This window comes from Passer domesticus, chromosome 1, assembly GCF_036417665.1.
Source record: "Passer domesticus isolate bPasDom1 chromosome 1, bPasDom1.hap1, whole genome shotgun sequence".
Classification (NCBI taxonomy): domain Eukaryota; kingdom Metazoa; phylum Chordata; class Aves; order Passeriformes; family Passeridae; genus Passer; species Passer domesticus.
Window position 1 is genome coordinate 46018819 of NC_087474.1, and position 20261 is coordinate 46039079.

Consider the following 20261-nt stretch of genomic DNA (forward strand, 5'->3'; position numbering starts at 1 on the left):
AAAGACTGCTTTGGACAGCTATCCTGTTAATTAAAATACTATTTGCAGGGCTGGAGGAACTGCAGATAAAACACCAGGGAACTAGTTACCCTTTCATCATATGACAGACATCTTTGATATGTAACATTCTACTGTCCCTCTGTTCTTTCCCTTCCCCTTCAGTTCTTGTCCATGGGTAAATATATGAAACACTTTACAGTATAGCCATTTCTCTACATTTGTGCTCTAATGGCAATGGATTTTGCCAGAGTCCTTTACTACTGGTTCATTAGTGGCCCCCACGCTCAGCACTGTGCAGTCCATTGCATCCCTGAAGTATCAGCTGCTAGAAGCAGCCCGAAGGAAAGATGATCGGAGAGATGATCAGAGTTCGAGACATTGAGTACTGCCTATACTTTTTCCACATTTCAACCAATGTTTCACCAAGCACAGGAAGACAGCAATGCACCATGTAAAACTGTAAAATGTCAGGGCAATGTACACAGAATTCTTCTTTTAGTGATCCAGTAATGCATATTCACAGAGAGATGACACCTGTGTTAGCTAGCTCACACCACTGAACCCTGCTGGAAGCAAAAGTCAGCTTTATGACTGAGCAGTAGTATTAGGCAAGTATCCATATGAGATGGGCAGTGGGGTAAATACTATTTATGAGCCATGAATATTTTTATGAAGAAAGATAAAAAAAGCACTTATCTTCTTACTACTTGTACAAATACTTTTTCTTTTTTTAATACAGTGAGATTCTTCCTTATGTGTGAGTGTAATAGAAATAAGTGTCACTAAGACTAGCTAAAGCAAAAGCTGGTGTTTTGTTGATTATATACACATACTGAAGAGTACTGTACCCTCTAGAAATCAGCAATGCAGGAGCAAGAAGGAATGCCCAGGAAATCCATGAGAGCAGGTCTTTGTGTTTCTACCACTCACAGACTACAGTGAAACTCAGCTGAACTGGAACCGCACCGGAAGTCATCAAGACTTGCAGAAAACTCTGTTCGTCAATATTCTTCTCTTTCTGGGGAACTGGAAAGGGATCTGTGGGGAAATGGTTTGTTTGTTTGTTTTGTAAAAGCACCTGCTTATCCTCTCCAGGTAAGCTGCAAAAGTCAGAGGACAAGGCTGGCAGCCTGTATGAACACATCATGCCAAGGACAAGGAAAGATAACAAAAAGGGTCTCTAGGAAAAGAGCTGAGTATTCCCACAGCACTGTTCAGAGAAAGTGTGCCACCAAGTGTCTATTCAAATACAAGCTTCTAAAAGCAACAATATCTGATTTCAGTTAATTAATACATGAAACATCTGCATGAACAAAGCAGAGAGCACTCTTTCAGTACTGGGGAGATGCAGCTTCCCTGGCAGGCATGTGGCATTTCTTCTGAATCAGTGTATCAGAGGAATCGACACGCACGCATGCACATCCTGGTACGTGGGGAAACAAAGGACTGAGTTACAGAGACAGGTCCTGGGCATTTCTGCTTGGGCACAGTGGTCCTCCTCATGAGCTCACACTTAGCTCAAGCTAGGATTGCTCATGCTTCTGCATTAATAACAATAACTAATGATGAAAAGACTTCTTCTTTCACACTTTTCAGTGGGGCAGCTGAAGTTCTTCACAAATAAGTGTATGATCATGATAGATAGGACAGGAAGAACAACATAAACTGTTCCAGCTTTGTCCCCTGAAGCACCAGAAGGTAAATGGCATGGTAGGAAGTGTATGCATGTCTCCCAAGACTCAGCCCAGCATTATATGAAATAAAAAACATCTGTGTTCCTTTTTTGGTATATAAACAAAGGAGCAACCTGAATACAGATGCCTGGACTGGTACTGGTGTTCTCCTGCCATGCCAGGAATCCAAACCTGGATGTGCAGCTGTCAGCCTCCTGCCAGAAACAGGCAGCCTTATGTACCTTATGGGAGCAAAGCTTCTCTGATGGCTGTTTGGCAGCCCCTACAGAAGGAGCAGAGAGTTTGTCTGAAAGGACAGATGTATCAGTGAAACTGAGGCATAAAGAACTTTGGGGAAAGGAAAGAGAGGGAGAGAGAAGCATGCTCAGTCTAGGCTATGGTCTATATGGAAACCACTGCTGAGGGACTTGTTGCAACACGTCACCATCATAAAAACACAGCAGATGCTGACTAAACTGTGGCAGTGATGGAGGTGTGTGTCTTCTTTCCTTATTCTGTGCACCTATACAGATTTTTCTTTACCTTGATGCAAAAGTTCTATATGTCCAAGTAGCTTATTCCTTTTTCCTTTCAGAAATAAGCCAAAGCACTATAAAATATACCTTATGTTCAAGAACAAAATGAAAATTCAGAATTGCTAGCATGCCACATACATTCTGCAGCCCACATCAGAAAAGTTTCAGGACACGGTGAAAGCAGTTTTATTTAATCTAATTTGCTTCATTTGCAAAGTAAATTCAACAGAATCACAGAATAAGATGAAGGACTTTTCGACTCTGAGTTAGGAGTTTGACTTGGGAATTTAAACAACTAATCATAGAAAATACACTTTTAGTTAATTTTCCTTGTTCCTTTTCTTTGTGTCTCTGTCTAGACAAGCTGTTAGTCTGTATGAGCTTTGGTTACTACCTTCATCAGAGACTGAATGCAACAGGATCTTAATTTCAAGCTTTTATCCACTATCCAAATCCTACAGCAAAATGAGCAGTAATCAAAGTTTTAAGTTATACTTATTTTGTCTTTCATATTGTAGGGGATCAAGGCATACTTGGTTCATAAAGAAAAAAAAAAGTCAGACACATGGAGTCTCTCAACCAGCACAATTCTCTGAGATTAGGAGACTGTCATTCAGCTTTCATCTCTAATTTTTCCCCTTGCTCATTTTTCCATCTAAACAAGAAGTGTTATTAAATCGAGAAGATTAGCAACATGATCAACTCTTTCTTTTCCCCCCTGTGTTTTGCAAGGAAGGAAACATCCTGCAATCACTTGCAAAGCACATGGTTGTAAGTATGCTGAAACTGGGGATATGGGCGTGCAAATCGATCCCACGGCTAAGCCTCCTGTTGCTCAAACAAGCAGGGCTACCTGTTCTCAACCTAATTTCAGTATTATGTTAGGGAGAGAAGTCTCTTTGTATCAGATCTGACAGGCATGTGTTCCTGAGGAAGTGGAGGGGAAGCCCTCCGTTCATATGACTAATTAGACAGGCTTCACGCTGGGTTGCTCTTTTTTGATGCTGATCCCTGTACTAATTGTCAGTTTGTTCCTTGGGAAGGCAAGGTTGAGTTCAAATGCTGCAGTGCCTTGTTCCCCGTTAGCTTTTCTGACCTTAAACTGATGCGAATTGACAAGGAACAGACTGGGGGAGAGAGAGCACGGTCCTTTCCACTTGTGGAGAACGCGTTTTGGAGCCACACGGAAAAAAACCAGAAACAGGATGACAATTAACAGGGGGCACTTAGATAAAACAGACAGTCGTACCTGTGAAGCAAGAGCACCGAGAGTTTAAGGAGAAAAAAGCAGCACGATCATGATCACTGTCACTTCTAGCTGAGATTCTCCAGCTCCCTTAGGAAAGTGTAGATGGTTTAATTTTTAACCAGACCTCCAATCGATTTTTTTGCTTTGCTTTTATTCTGGTTAGATCTGCAACAGTTTAAACGCAAGCTACCACAGCTGAGGCAGGCTCACTTCCCAACAGCTGCCTGCCTTTTCTTTTATATTTTCTTTTCTTTTTTTTTATTTTTGCTGAGGCTGTTTTAGCTCTGGTCAGGCTTTCATGGTAGGAGAGGAGGAGGGGGGAAGAAAAGGGGAGCATTTAATCAAATCTGACATTCAGGAGCTCAATCCTGCAAGGTACTGAGCTCATTGACCTCAGTCCAGCAAAACAATATACATAGGACTTCAAAGGGGATACTCACATGCTTAAAGTTAAGCAGATGTCTAAGTGGTGTATTGGATTTGGGCCAGGGAAAGCAGGGCCTTCCAAAAAGCTCAGGCGCTCCAGTGCGCTCAGGTCTGCAAACCACCACCTTTATCGGCTCAGCTCTCCCTGTAAGCCCAGAGCAGGTGTTACAATTATAGCAGGGGCTGAGATGAAAGGGGCCCAAGGGCTTGGCTGCAAAGCCAGGAGGAACCTGGCAGTTTTCTGGGCAGTAGTTCCTGCTCTTTTTTTTGCAAAATAACCACTCTATTATGCTATTTCTGATTTAGGATGAAATGAGGCAGCCAAATGCTCCATTCCCCATTAAAGTCCTAAAATTCTAATTTACAATCAAGGCACGACAACTCCGCAAAAGAGGGAAGAAAGATTTCAATTTTGTTGGTTGGGCTTTTCCCCTGTTCTTTTTGATGCTGTTAATTTTAGTAAAATGGTTCAGGAGTGTTAAGGCACAGCTTTCTGATTTTGAGGGAAGACTGCTTGGAAATCACTCTAAGTCTGTGAGCGTCTTCAGAGTCTGACTGAAAAAGTGGGCATTGTGCAGCTTTAACAGACTTTCTACCTCACTGAGCATAGAAATCCAAGGGAAACAGAAATTTTCAGACAAGTGAGGACTCTCTTGGTCTGATTTCAGACATGATGGTCTCAGGAAGACTTCAACACATCTTGGAGGTAAAGAGTGAACAAGATCCAATTCTGTGACATTAGCAGCAAGAAGAAAAGAAACCTCAAGCAATGACCTCTACCTTGAGAGATCTCTGCTTGAACTCTATTGGATAAAGTAGTGATCATCAACTGCTCTGCTCCTTTCATCCAACATCCTTCAACTAAATGTGTTCTACACAGGTACATATGCACATGCCTATATATCTTCCAGTTCTTAATCTTCTGCTCAGTAAAATTTGGACAACCAGAAAGCCTATTTTTAGACACAGTGCCAATATGTTCCTGTCCACCTTTGTGCATGGAAGCATAAGCTAGAGGGAGGGATACAGATAGAACATTTCAACCTCCAAATAAATTAGTTCTTCAGAAGTCCAACTGGCTGGACAAGAGCTATGCAGTTATTGAAGATCTATGAAATTCCAGCCTTTGAAATGTCTTTGAGATATGCTAAGAACATGTATTAATCAGTACTGAATGCTAAACCTCAGCTCTCTTAAAAGTCACTAGTAAATTACAAGGGATTTACACAGCACTTGTAATGTGATTTTCAAATTTATTTTCAAGATCTGACATTTAAAAAAATTCTGCTTAGGATGTGATTCCCTTTTCAGTGAGACTGTCCAAGCAAGTGAGAGACAACACTCCACAAGCAGGTGGGAGAAGCCAGCAAAAGGAGAGTCCAGAGAAGCAAAGCACTGTCATAGATCCAACCCAATCTTAAATCTCTGACCTAGGTAGGAGCTAATGTATACTTAAAAAAACCCTAAAAATCAATGAATACACCCCCCCCCCACTACACCTTTCTTAATACTTCTTTAGATCAGTTGAAAATAATTTTGCACTGCTGTTTTAATAGCCTGCCAGTCTGAAGTAGTCTATTCCAGTGCTGCTTTCTTGTAATACCTCCAGAGAAAAATGTCACCTCAATCTTTCAATTTCTAGGGGTTCAAGGTGAAAGCAGACTTTTTCAAACTTGCTATAAGCATATATATTAAGAGCTGCCATATAACAGACTATGCAATCTTTCTCTTGTTATTTTCTCTAGCTCCACTGTGGATGTTTGTCTTCTCTGGCATAAAAAGGGTAGAGAAGGATGTTTGTCTTCTCTGGCATAAAAAGGCATCTTTAATTTGTGACACGTGAAGTAACAAAACATCCTTGGTTTCATACTTTGAAAGCACAGGTTCTCTATTTTAGCACTTCAGCAGCAAAACAGCTTCCCTGTCACTGAGTGCCTCTGCAGTAGGCCCTACTTTCATTTAAAATATGGATGCTCAACACCTTTCTCAGCACATTCACATCAGCACAGACTTGCAGGAAATTTTTCTGCAGAACTTTATCAATAGGTGCATTAGCAATACATGTCAGAAAATTGATTTAAAAAAGAAAACATGCACAAGAGAAGTCACAAAGTGTTGTACCTGGCGTACCTATTCCCGCTGAGCACAAAGCTTTGAAAACCTAAGCAATGGGCTCCCCTGTTCAGCCATAATATCTGTCCCTACATGTCCTCATTAACTGCTTTCTAAGAAAAGAGGGGACCTGAGGAATACTAGAAGGCACTGTCCTACATTAAGTTTGCATTCAGATCAAAGTCTTTATTCCAAATCCTGTCATAGGCAGCCATTACAAAACCTTGGATCAGGTGTTATGTTTTGACCCTTCAACTTTTCCTTTCAAAAAAAAATAACCATTTGTCTTAGGCTTCTGTCGCAGTCAGAGGAGTCAGCAGTAATCTCCTTCCCATCTCTGAAAGAACTGGTTACTTGCATCCCATTCCTGCATGTTTGGATAATGTTCCAACATGGATTGAGTAATACAGATAACTTGGGGAGAGCCACAGTTCTAAAAGCCCCTGTTGCATCAAGTCATCAGAAACACAAATGCAAAAAGACAGAGATGCTGTCCTTCTGTGCTGAAGTTCCTATGTCTGTAATGAAAACTCTCTACAGAGTTCCAGATAACAGTTATAACAAGAACACCAGAGTATGGATGGCACAGTATTTCCACCCCTGCCCCGACCACCCTCTTCTCTTTCACATATAGAAAATTAAATAAGGCAAAGGGGCATTAAGCAAAATGGTAACACAGCTCTGCTAACAGTTTAGGTGCCATCATTTGGGCTACATCAGAACACAACCAACAGTCAAGGATTTCTAGAGATTGTTGTGGAAGGAATCTATTTCAGCATCTTGCCTGTGCCATGTAGGCCATCCAAATCACAAAAGAACAGCAGGGTATCTTTGCTGCAGTTCAAGGTCACTAGTAAATGTCTGTTGAAATGAGTCTCATGAAAACAGCACCCTTGATATGGCAGGGGTCACCAGCCCAGTGCTTGGTTTGTCGACATAACAATAATTATTCCACAATAACAAGCTTAGCTGCAATGATGGAGACTGAGTATTGGGGTGGTAGAGTTTCCATCCTGCAACTTTCAACCTCAGCCTCCCCATTCAGAGTGGAAATCACAGTGTGTGTGGCATGTCCTCTGACTGATGTACAAGGTCACTGACAGCAAAACTGTAGCACTTGCTGAAATAAAAGTTTAGACTAAACAGCATGTGATATTGTCAGGACTTGAGCATGTGAAGGAAGCTTTCATCACCAAATAGCATTTTACCAGATGTTCACGAGTATGAACACCCAAACTCACAATCTCTTGTCTCTTAGGAGGAAATTCTCACCATTTTCCTTTGTTCTTTACAATAGGATCCTATTTGGACTAGGTTTATTCAAATATTTCAACATCTAACAGCTCCCATTGTAGACAGCTGGGAGTGAATATTTGAAAACCTAGTTCATCTGCTATAATTGCTGTAGGAGACAGAGAGCCTAGGAGAGCTCACCAAACGCTGTGCTACCAACCGCTTTATTCAAAGGTTGCCCCAATATGAAATGGATAAGGTGAGGAAAAGGGGGACTTTGGGGTAGATGGTGGTGAAATGTCATAGTCTATTGGAGAAAAAACAGAAAACTCTGTGTGGGAACAGTTTGGGAATGGGGAAGGAGCTAGAAGAAGGGGAGTGATATGCTGGAAAAATGTCAAAGAACTTGGAAGCACTGGGGTACTTGAACTCTAGGACAGGAGAACTGAGAAGTAGAATATTATGTTCCCATCACCCAGTCTCTCATGCTAAATCAGAAGAAGATGGGATTATCTTCAGCTAGAGATAAGCAGACTCATTAGGAGTCCAGGACACACAGAACTCCACCTAATTTTTTTCTTGCACTGCATTATCAGGATGCTCCCTAACAAGCTGGAAGTAGCCCTAGCTTTTCCAGCCTGTCTTGGTCATAGGGTAGGGCTGTCAGAATTTTCTAAGCAGTTTTGGATCTCTTTTTTGTTGTGCTCTGTCTTGTAAAAAAAGTGTCTTTCCAATACGCAAGAAATTCTAACATGTCATTAGTTACCAGTCTAACTGAGATGATGCATTTTTTCCAGTTGTAGCCAAACAACAGTTTGCCAAGGAATCCAAAACAAATAACATTCCCTTAAATAATACTCCAGGAAAACCAAAGTCACAACGCTCACAACAAACACCCCTCACTCCTGATAACTGCAAGCTGAAATATGCAATGTGAGTAGTTTCTTATATTTAAATCCTTTCAAGATGGCGCAAAAGCAGTGAATAGACTCTTTGCATGCGAATCTTTACAAAGTTTTTTGACAAGTTAACATTTTTTATAATGAAAGGATCTAGTAAAAATGTGACCATTTCATATCAAGGAGCAATGAATTAATCCTGAATATGGTGCTGAGTACCATGAAAGTAATTTATTTTTGGAGTACTTTAGGGGTTTTATTTAGTTTTCTCTTTGTTTCTTTTGGTCCCCACCTTTCACTAATACAAACTACAGTGACATTGGAAAAGCCAGTCCCCCATTTCCTGTTGTGACATGCTTAAGGCCCTGAAGACCTCCTGAACATCTCCATGTAGGAAAAGATGAAGTAGTTCATGGAAGTACAAAACCACTTATTCTATAGGATCCAAGAATAATTTAGATTAGAAAAGACCTTTGAGATGCTCGAGTCCAACCACTAGCCTAGCACTGCCCAGTCCACCACTAAGCCATGCATCACATACCCAGATCCACCCTGGGGGTCCTTGGAGCACACATGCTGGAAAGAGCGGATGGAAGGGGTTTAGCAATGTCTGTGCTAACTAGCAGCTGTGGGTTAACTTGGGCCATGCCCAGCTTTGGAGGTGGCACTGGAGCAGCTGGAGGGAGCCCTAGGGCAGGACTAGCAAAGGGAGCTCAGACAGGCAGAATTTGGGTCACTGCTCACCTTAAAACCCAACACCCAGCACCACTGGGTTATTCGAGTCTCTGTACCACATGAAAATTGGTCCAAATGAGCTACTGAAAAAACTTTGTTTCAGCTACGACTCACCACATACCCCCTGAATGTGTCACTGCCTCACAGAAAAATGGTATTCATTCAATGTTATTCATGTTGGGGCCAAAGTAAGGAACAAGTGGAATAATTTACTTTGAGGTAGCTAAGATATTTTTCACCTTTGTAAGTGAAAAAAGTAAAATTCATTAGTTCTTCTCGCCACTCATCACCCAAAAATGAAGTTCTGGGAGATGGTTTATTTGCTCCTATGATCTACAGAAGTTTAACTTCCATTCTTATTGAATCAGACCTCTCATGGTAATAAAGTAGTTCCTAAGGTAAATGACACCATCTCCCTGACACAATTTTTCACAGGCGTGAAACATTGATACAAAGATAAATTTCAAAGGATGTACTAGGAAGAAGAGCACAACATCATCTGAAAAAGGACTGAAATAATGGCAATGTTACTGAGGAAAATCCAGACAGAATGTAATGGAAGGAGGGTGTAGCTACATTTCAACACATATAAAGATAGAGAAAACTAAGTCCTACAAAATAACTCATCAGAGAGACAGCAAGAAATGTTTTCTTTAGTAAAGTAGGATTTTTAAATAATATTTAAGAGTAACTGTTCCTAAAAATGGTGGATGTCACATCAAAAACTAGTGAGGTGATGGTATTTGCCTCTCACAAGGCACTTGAAGGTGTAGCTGATGACACAACCCTGAAGCAATCCTAAAGGAAATGAAGTACTTTTTCATTTAAAGAGTTAAATTCTGGGACTTATTGCCACAGAAGGCTGTGAAGGTCAGGAGCATCAAAAAAGATTCAGAGAAGAATTAAGCAAACCTCTAGAGGATAAACCCATCCCTCACTGCATATTCAAGAAATAGTGGTCCTTATATCACCAATGTTGTTAAGCTAGAAAAATATGCCAGAGAACGGATTCCTCTCTATTTGTTCAGCCAGCTTGTAGGAAAAAACAGAGTATTGGCTTGTATGGATCTTTTGGTCTGGTTCACTGTAGCAGCACTTATGGAAATTAAAAATTAAAATAAAAATATTTTATACCCCTTGTTCACTAACATATTTTTTCCATTTCTTTATTCCCACCTATCATGTTTCAACATGATACTGTTTTCAACATGAAAGCCTGCTGGTAGGGTTCTCCTGCCTGTGTTAATAATTAGCAAATATTTGAAAAACAGGTATAGAAGAGATTATAAGAAAAAACATAATCTTTAAAAATAGGCACATAGTGTAATTCTATGGTATATCAATTCAGTATTCCAGAGTCTGTGTTTGCTACTGCCTCTTTCAATGTTCTAGTTTAAAAATAATTTAATTGTAATAGTAGTTTTGTGTTTTAAAATTTCATACTTAGATTTATTAACTAAGGACATCAGATCAAATCTCAAGAGTAATCTATTTTAAGACTATCGTCAGAAGCATTTCTTTCACCCAAAAACATATCCCAAAAAATGTGAAAAGAAGGAAGGTGGGAGTAGACCAGTATCCTGAGTAGAAAGCAGAGACACTTCACATAGTGCATGATTTTATCACTGTAATACAATAAAAATTCTAATTAATTATTTTTCCAGTTAATGGCAACTTTTCCCCAAATGTCCATGCTACACTTTATCTCCCATTAGTTAAACAGACCTATGTTAAAACATGCAGCATCAACTTGAGTTTTAAAAGGCATTTCTCAGGAGCACCAGACAGCCTGTTAACCACAGCTGTAGAAGCTGTAACATCACTGCTTGCAAGCACCTCAGGTCAAAAAAGGACAAGTTTAGTAAGGGAGAGCCAACATAACACCAATGTGAAAAAAATAGCATAGCAAGGAAGAGTTACCTGTGCACAGCTGTCCTTGGAGATGCTCTATAGGTACAGTTCTCAGTTGCATACAGGATGCATGAATGTAGAAGTAGATGACTGCTCACATAAAAGTTATATATTTTATGCACTTTTTAATGCTGCATTGATACCCCCTTCCCTATGATTTCAGAAATCTCCTCTCCACTCATGAGTGCAAGTCCCAGCAAGAAAGTGGTAGATTTCCATAGCCCTTCCATCTTTGTCACCATTAACCCCACAGAAAATACAGATGTTTTTCAGCCCTAAGACCTCCAGATGGACAGAAGCAAATCGGTGCACTTGCTTGCTAACCAGGAAATAGGCATATCACAACTTCTCTACTCTTCCCAGTTGGTTGTGCCTAAGGGTACCTAGAATGAAACCATAAGCACCTGAGAGCCCTAAACAAGTTCCTTACCCCACATATGCTCTCCTATGCAGGGAAGCATGTCTTTGTATGCAGGTGTTGTAGCTCCACACCTAGTAGAAGGATGCTAGGTACTGATTTTAAGTGCCATGTAGATGCTATTTGTGAGTGCTGACAGAGAACTTCACCTTGTTCACTTCTCTAGAGCAGTACTGCAACTCTTCTGTATCTTCATTGGTGACAGAGAAAACAACCTCACTGACACGTAGGACTGGACTACTCAAATAACAAGCTGTGATCTGGTTTAAGACAAGTAGTGGCAATAATTTTGTCTTACCAGGATTCCCCAAGATTCCCCACATCTTGGTAGAAATGGAGACTGAGCTCCTCACATATTTCCTGGTGTCTTAGGGGACTGTTGTGAAGACATCACATGTGACAGCTGTCCTGGGACTTACCTTGCTATTTCTTCTATCTGACCATGGCCCTGCAAATATTAATTTAGTAGCTGTGCCCTCAAGCCTTGTGTTTCAGGAGTTAAACAATCCCAGAGATAAGAAGCTATTTTGTAACCACCTCAAACAATGAGTTTATATAATGCAATATGATACCTTACACCTTCTTAGCAATGAGTTCAGCATCAGTTCTTCTCACTTCAGGAAATTCAGTACATTCTTTTTGAAGGGCTGCGTAAGAGAGGTGTTTCTCATTCTTGCTTCCCTATTCTTTGTCAGGGATTTTTTTTTTGTGTTTTAACAAAAATGTCTACCAATAGGATCAGTGGTTTTTGACAGGAAAAAACCTGTATGAGAAATAAGAAGCCCAAAAACCAAACTGACCAAAGCACTGCACATCAGCATCTGTTGCTATGAAAAGACATTTTCAAAACATTACAGCAGTTGATTTTATTACTCTACCAACTCTAGACCAGCACATAAACCAGCACATCACCTAATTACAATTTGAGCAGTATTTGAGGTGAGATCAATATGTTAGAAAATTAGGAACAGCCCTCTTAGTAAGGGACAATATATACTCCTCTCCACCATGGAATAGGTTGCTGCCCATTTTCAGAGAGCCAGTTACTGTTAGAGAAAGAAATAGATTTTAGAGTAAAACAAAATCAAGGCCTTAATGAACTGATAATGATTTCTTTCTTTATGGTAAACAAGTCCCTCTCTTCTCTGCAAGTGGGATCCAAAATCTGCTGAAGGTTATGGAGCCTCCCTATTTATTTAAATGGGCTTTGGATCTTCTCTAATTTCCTCCTCACAGTTTTATCTTATTTCTAAGGGGCCAGATGCTGGGTCCGTATCTGCTCAAATCTATATTTTGCTAATGGAGCTCAGGTTTCTGTAGAAAGAAATGTAACCGAGTTCCCTTAATCCCCACTGCTGGGTGGCTCTAAAAGAGAGACTTAGTCCATCCTGCAGTGGCAAGATAAGAATCATATTTTAAACCAACCTACTTTAAATGAAATTAAATAGCTGTCAGTGTTAATTGAGGACACTTGTCCCTGGAACCAAAAAAAAAAAAAAAAGAAAAAAATCTCATTTTATTTCTTCCTTCTAAAAGACCTGCACTTATTTCATGTCTTCAAATGGTGAGCTACAAGTGATCTCCAGAAAAAATGGAGGAGAAGTAGGTATTTGTGCAAACAGCTTTTAGGGAGAGAGGTAATCTTCCCTAAGTTTCTCTACAATTTATATTTCACTCAGCCTTAGATCAAATCATAAATAATGTATGCTTGGACCCTTTAATAGTAACTTCTGGCTGTTTGTGAGTGGTGAAGTATCTTACATGTGCAATGTTATACCCAAACAAAAACCCATAATTATAAAAAGGGTACATAAAAAAAACAACAACAACAAAAAAAACCCCAAAAAACCAACCAAACAAAAAAACCCTGCTGCAGCTGGGTGCCCTGTGCCACAAGTGATCTCATGCACGTGACATGGCATTTCACATTCTGGACAATAGTCTGGGCTGAAGCAGGGTCACAGAGCAGCAAAAGGGCTGTTCTGTGGTTTTATCTATAGGTGGTATTACAGACCACTCTATTCTTCCACGTCCTTTCTTTAAAACTTCATACAGATTAATAGATAAATAAATAAATAAACAAATATGAGGCAAATAAGGGAAAAAAACCCCGCAGTTTAGTTTTGATGGTAATTTAAAATGGTCTTCAAAATATCTGTCCTTTAAAAAGTCAAACAACCTGTTGTGTTGTGGCCTTTATTTCCAAAGGTTTCTCTCAGTCCACACAAAGTCCTTTGCCAAGGTTTGATATTCAGTGTCTGAACTGTACTAATTTGACAATCCTCACAGGAAGATACATTAGCCTTTAGCAGACCAGCAAATATAAATGGAAAAAATTACAAATTTTTAGGTTAATTTGTTCAGACAAGCCACACGGTACCACCTCTGCTTATTAAAATAATGAACATGCAACTATCTCTAGAATTTCGTAAGCAGATTTTCCTTTTAGTCATGTTGAAGTAATTCCTAAATTGCTTTCTTTGAATATACATACCAATACAGTGCCATCACTCAAAGCTTTGCAAAAAGCTATCCAGAAAAAGCCTAACATGGCAGCAGAGAATTCACTCAGAGAAACACATGAAAGTGTCAAATTTCTTTTGGGACCCATTCTCTGTGTCTGATCAAAGCTGCAGGCCCGAATTGCAGAAATACTACATGCAAATTTTCTCATCTGCTATCCTTAAGATCATAAAAGTAATTCCCAGCACGATGATTTCCTCTTAGATTGGAGATTATCCCTTTCTGCTCAGCTAGCTGGTGAAATACATCCTGCTGCACATGTTTCCCTCTGGTTGACGGGACAAACCAGGAGGCAGTGGTCCAAGAGCTGCTTTCCTAGCTTCTAGTGCTAGGAAAGTTCAAAGCTTTTTATATAGCTGTTAATTACACTAAAACCTTCTCTAGCTGCTAAACCATATCCCTCTACATGTATCAAAACAAATCAAGGGTCAAAGATTTATAAAATAACAAATCTGAATGGACAAATTGTCTATGACTAAATAGAGGTGCAAATTAATCTGGGTACAAGCAAAGTGGAAAATCCAGTGCAATAGAAAAAAACTCCAAATCCTGAATGATCCTATTCCATTATATTTAAAGGAATAAAACCCATTTGGTCCACTGGTACTTTGGAGAACAGGAGAACTGCATTTTGTTTTCATACATGGAATGAAATGCAGAATGCACTATATAAAGAATGAATACTCAGAGGGGTTTTTTCTTTTTCCAGCGTGGTCTCTGCTTTTTTCTCTTTGCTTTTCCCACCTCTTCTTGTCCACCCCCATTGCTTTTATTCAGAAAAACAAAGTATGAATGAATAAGACAACCAGCTAGAATATGAAATATAAGCAGAGAAATCTTGTCATATTTCTTTACTGTGGCCACATATAGAACCTAATTAAAAACGAATACATGGTACATTACACATTAGACTCTACTAACACCCTCCTCCCACTTTTAGTTTTTCCATTTGATTTTCTCAATTCTGGGCTTTTATCACCATAGTGATTTGATAAAAGTCCATCATAGTTGTGTGACACTGTAAAAAGGATTTTATTCTCAAGAACATTCTCACCATTTCTGAAGTATCCAATTTTTGTCTCACTTGTACGGAAGAATACTTGTCTCCCGGGGTGTTTTCAACTCTACTTGAGTGCTATGGTGTTTACATTTATACATTTATTCCAACTATGTCATTAAGATAATTTTTAATGGATGGCATTTCCCCCCACCTGACTGGGCTTAAGGTTAGATGAAGTTCTGCTGCCTGAGCAGCAGCAGTGAACATTGAAGTTGTTGATATTGATTCCTGTGGCTGAGGAACATTAATACCAGAATGATTTATAGTACTGAGAGTGCTCTCCAGGGTTTAGGACTGCAAACACCTGTCCACAGCTTTGAAGGGTGAGCATATCTGTATCAGGACCTGGGTTGATTGCTTCATCCTAGGGGTCTGGCCATGAGCAGTCTCTGCAGGACTCCCCTTCCCTCCTGATCTACACTGAAGCTCAGGCTTCCACCTGAGTCTCTGCCTGAGCTGTGTCTCCAGTGCTCAATTTCATATATCACCATTCCTGACCCCTGGCCTAGAAGTCTTGGCTTGGCTGTGGACCAGCTTTGCCACCATGGGCTCCTTTAGTGACCTGGGCTCCTTATCTCAGCCAGGCAACCATCCCCAGACATGCTCTGCTTGCAGCTGTTGAGTACCATGGGACAAATCCCATAAGATTCAGCAATTATAGGCTTAGAAGTATTTTTACAATAAGGGATGAGCCACAGCACTCAACCTGTGCTTTGTGGAGATGACTTCTGCAAGCATGAGTCTCCAGCCCATCTGGAGATTCTGCAAAGAGCATGGAACTATTTGTCTAATGGTGAACATGGTGGGGAACGCTGTGTTCACACTTGGACTTGATCTTAAAGGTTTTTTCAACCTCATAAATTCTATGACTCTGTGATTTCAAGATTCAGGTGCATTATAAGATCTTAAGTTGGGCTTCACCTGGAACCTTCACCCTGGAAAATTTGAGGCATGAAACCCTCTTTTCTCCCCAGGATATTTGGAGCTTACAAATTTCTATTAGCTCAGAAACAAATGCTGAGCAAGACACTGGTGGGGAGAAGGTTTTGCCAAGAAAAATGCTTGCCACAAAAAGCAATGTTTTAATGAAAAATAAGATATTTATTGAAAACACATGATTATTTTGTGGCAAATCAGTACCAGTCTCAAAACCTAGAAGCGAGATTGCCTTAGACTTTCCTATTCTTTGCTTTTCCTGTTATTTCTCTGTTGCTGTTAGGTAAACCACTTGCAGCTGTTTACAATTTCCACCCAGTCTGCAGTTTGGAAGACGAAAAGAGCCCGTTTGGACTCAAGAGGACCATTTTCATAACAGCTCAGAAGCGCCAGAGCCAGTGACTGCAATGGCAGTAGGAAAAGACTGCCAGGGAGGAGATCAGCATTTAGCCTCCTTTCATGAAGGCATTATTGAGTTCTGGTACACAGACTGCCAGTGGAGTGTCCCTTTTCCTGTCTTTTTCCTGCCTGCTTCCTTCTCTCTTCCTCTCCACTGCAGCATGATGAGATATCGACAGTGGCATCTTCATGGCACCACTCCCATCCTTGGGTATGGGGAGAAGCCAAAGGGAAATAGGGGAGGAAAAGGGCCATGCTAAGGCACAGGCTGTTTGCTTGCATGGCTGCCTGCCAGTGGCTCCAGCACAATGCCCAGAGCCAGCCTCAGAGAAAGGAGAGGGAGGGCAACACAGAAAACCCAGGAGACATGAGCAACCTGTGTTTCCTACCAGCACTGAATTTTTTGAACCTGAAGTGCTTTACAGCTCTACTCCATTAAGAGCGGCAGGATAAGGAGACTCCAATCCATCAAAGCCACAAAACAAATCCTGCCTTAAGCCATTGGGTTTCACATGAAAAAAACCAAAAAGAGAAAACAGAAGCCAAAAACGTTCAATAAAACCACAGAGACAATAAATCTGCCCAGTTTTGTGCAGACAAGTTACCTTTGAAACATCCTCTGGCAAACCTGATGAGAGCTTCAGGTCCCTAATGAAACCCGAAACCTGTGGGCTTGTCTTTTGGCTGTTAACTCAGCACAAGTCGGGGAAAGAACTACTCCCACAGCTAGAGTGGGGAGAAACCGCTCAAAACACCTTTGCCTTCTCCTTCTTCCCAAGGCATTCCTGCTTCCTGCCACTGCCAGTAGGAAACAAACCTTGCAGATTCAGTGGGAACGGGTGGGAGAGAGATACTGCCCACATTTCTGAGAGATTTTGGGTCAGGTTAGGGCTTGCCCTGTGCCCAGGAGATAACACCCAGCCCCAGGAATGAGAGGAGTGGTACTCTCCATCAGCCAGTCTTTAACTATAAGGATGCATAGGCAAAGCACACAGAGTGTTTCCCCACGGCTGCTCAGTGAGTGATACAGGGATTTCCTCTTCAAACACCTTCAATTCCATTTTTACCTCTTTTCCAGCTAGTTAATATTATTGCCACGGCAGAGAGTTTAGCAAGCCAAGAGAAAGTGCCAAAACCGCTACTTTCTTAGGGACAGTGGGTAAAGGGCAAGACTGCCCTGAAATTAGCAGATAAGAGCAGACCTTAACTGAAGCTTTTATCGGTTGTTTGTGTTCACCGAGGCCAGATGATTTTCAAGGAGCCGCTTAGAGATTTAAAGCGCTGATGTGACAGGAGCTCTTTGATTTTAATGTTCCTGCCCTCTTCTTGCAGCCAGTGTTTATGTAAACTTGAGAAAAACTGCCACTACTGTTCATCTCCCTCATTTTTCAGCCTTAATGGTAATTACATTCCACGCATGACAGGAGACTCAGCATTGCATTCAAGACAGGGGCTGTAACTTTGCCTTTGACATGCCATTACTTTGCATTAAGTCACAGTTTCATAGAGGGGGAAAAAATAACATGTTGCAAAAGTGGGGGCGTAATGACCGCTGCAAAAAACATATTGCTGATGCGCATAAGTGGTTTCAATAAAACACTGCAGCTTGAGATTTCCAGGGGCATCCAAGTGATGGAGGAATAACTATACTATTGAATAGGTTCCAATTTCACGTCAGTTTTTTTGGGGGTTTTTTTGGGTTTTTTTTAGGGACAAAATTTCTATTTGTCTGTGTAAGATTGCTACTGTACCCTTCTTTGCTCTTGGCCTCTCTAATGTGCTAAGCACTCTCTGTTCTCAGTGCCTTGGAAAAATCCCATGCTACCAAATATATGTTACCTTTGCCCAGTCCTGCTTGAACTACAGACCTTAAATTAAGATATGTAAATGTGATACTTAGCAAATAAATTGCTCCTTCTCCTTTGTTTAATCTGCTTGAGGTTTACTGTTCCAGATACAGTCTGGTCAGTTGATGGTGTGAGGGACTTAAAATACTTAATAGTTGCTAATTTTCTCCTCTAGGTAGAATACTGTCTGCATGGACACCTGACTGATGGTCATATATGCCATGTTTTTGAGAAAGTTGCATCATTAACAAACTCCCACAAGATACAGCTTACAACTGCTTTTTGTGTGACACTCAGAACATCACAATGTATGCAAGCATCTTTTGGGACTTCTCACAGCTGTGAGCAACAGGCAGCAGAGTACAAAGACATTTTGATTTGGAACTGAAGTTCATCCTCAAGCTCCCAAATATCATTACCCATCTGAACTGCATCCCCAGCAGCCACAGACTAAAATAAATGGACCACAGTGAGAGATTTCAAGCAAGTCTTGACATAAAAACATCTTTGACTCACAGTTTCAATCCTGAAACATAGCCAGCTGCTTTGGGCAAGGATTATTTCTTTAGCACTTCAGTTTCAGCCTTGGCTCCAAGGTTCTGGTGAGGAAAGAGATGGTTTTACCTTGAGCAGAAGCCAGGTTCTTCCCCCACCCTCATCTCACACCAACTTCTCACCAACTTTCCTGCCAGCAGCCCCTCCAGGATAACCCCTGTGTGCTTCCATGGCCCCAGCCATCGTGCAGCACCTCTTCCCCTTGCAGTCTCTACCTCAGTTTACTGGCACAGAGTCCAGCTGGGGCCAGCCCAGGCTGATTTATCTATTTGCAGTGGTCAGTTGGTCCAGGTGTTGGCAAAGCACTGTGGTGGGGATTTGGGGATATCACACCTCTGTGCCAAGGGGCCGCTCAGTGCTCCAGCCTGTATCTCTTGCGAGCAGCAAGGTGCCACCACTCTCAAGCACGTAGACAGCTTTCAGATTACCATAGTTTTAAAACTACTTCTTTTATAAAGGCCAGCTGCTTTTCTCTCCATGATGGGGAGCAAAATCTGTGTGTGTGTGTGTGTGTGTGTGTGTGTGTGTGTATGTGTGTGTGTGTGTATGTGTGTGTGTGTATAATGGGCAAAAAGCTGCATCTGTTACTCTGCAGATGTCCTAGAGAGTGGAATTAAAAAAAAAAAAAAAATAGAAAAAATAGTTCACCTGTATGTTTAATCCAGCCTGCGTTGAGCAGAAAGAACCCGACAGTATCCTGCCCCTAATGGAAACGGACTGTATACCAATTACATTAGTTTTCATTCTTTAAATTACAGATTAGATTTTAAAATTCCACACTGTTCCCAAAGACTCTTTTAAAGGCCTTTTTCAGGGTTTTATCTCATGGCCCTTACAGAACTTGCTTTAGATGAAAAAAAAAAAAAGCAGAAAAAACCTTAAGCTCCAATCGATTACTCTGGTAATGGAAATGGAAACCCTGCTTGTCCTTATTATCATGAGCCTTATTACCCTTGTCATCACCACCACCATTATGCCATGAGGCTTTTATTCTCCAGGCATTGTGAGGAGGTTCAGCGTCAGAAGGGGCAAGCACCCAAGTCTCTCCCTGCTTGGAGCTGCAGAGCCACACTCCCATCTGTCAGTTGTTCCCTTAAGTGGTGCTTTATCTTCTCTGCCTAACGACTTACCCTTTATTGTATCTGTCTCACAGTAATGCCCCGAGTTCTCTGCTAAAATCAGGGATCCCCTCCAATGACTGCCTCTGCAAGCTTATGTAACTTCCCTGCCTCCCTGCAATTCAAGCCATCAGGGCTTTCTAGGCTGCATCCCCACCCTCTCATGATGCGCTGATTTGTACCTGCTCAAATCAGTAATTTTTGCCTGGAATATCTACCATCCAAGTCAGGAAACATGGTTCCCCTGAAACAGCACATGGAAAACCACATTTCCTATATGCAGAGGGTCAAATTTCATTATTCAGCTGAGATGCAAGTTCATGTCAACTCTAGCAACTTTGATAGAAATTGCTAGATTTTTAGGAGGATTACTGAAATCAGGGTATAGTCCACCGCAAATACTTTTTAAAAATGCCGTATTAATGACTATTCTGCTGGCACACACACACAAAAAAAGACTGTAGGTAAGGAAATGTAGGTAATCTCATAGTTTCAGTAGGATTATTCTACTGTGTTTGGGTATTTTTGTAGGCACAATTAAGCTGGAGTAAGGATACATTTTTCTCCCAAGTGACATATCACAAACTGGAATTGGAGTCACTGTGGAGGAAGTATAAAGCCTGAATGTGGC

The 20261-nt window shown here is 40.9% G+C and overlaps 1 long non-coding RNA gene across 1 annotated transcript in view; it reads right to left on the minus strand.

The window, feature by feature from the left end:
* LOC135287914 (uncharacterized) overlaps positions 1 to 19449 on the minus strand; it is a 29060-nt gene extending 9611 nt beyond the window's left edge. Inside the window, exons 1-3 of the long non-coding RNA XR_010351354.1 lie at positions 19390 to 19449; positions 19161 to 19229; positions 18474 to 18556 (exon numbers count right to left, since the gene is read on the minus strand). This is a non-coding gene — a long non-coding RNA (uncharacterized LOC135287914). The remainder of the gene's footprint in view (positions 1 to 18473; positions 18557 to 19160; positions 19230 to 19389) is intronic.
* Positions 19450 to 20261: the final 812 nt, after the last annotated feature.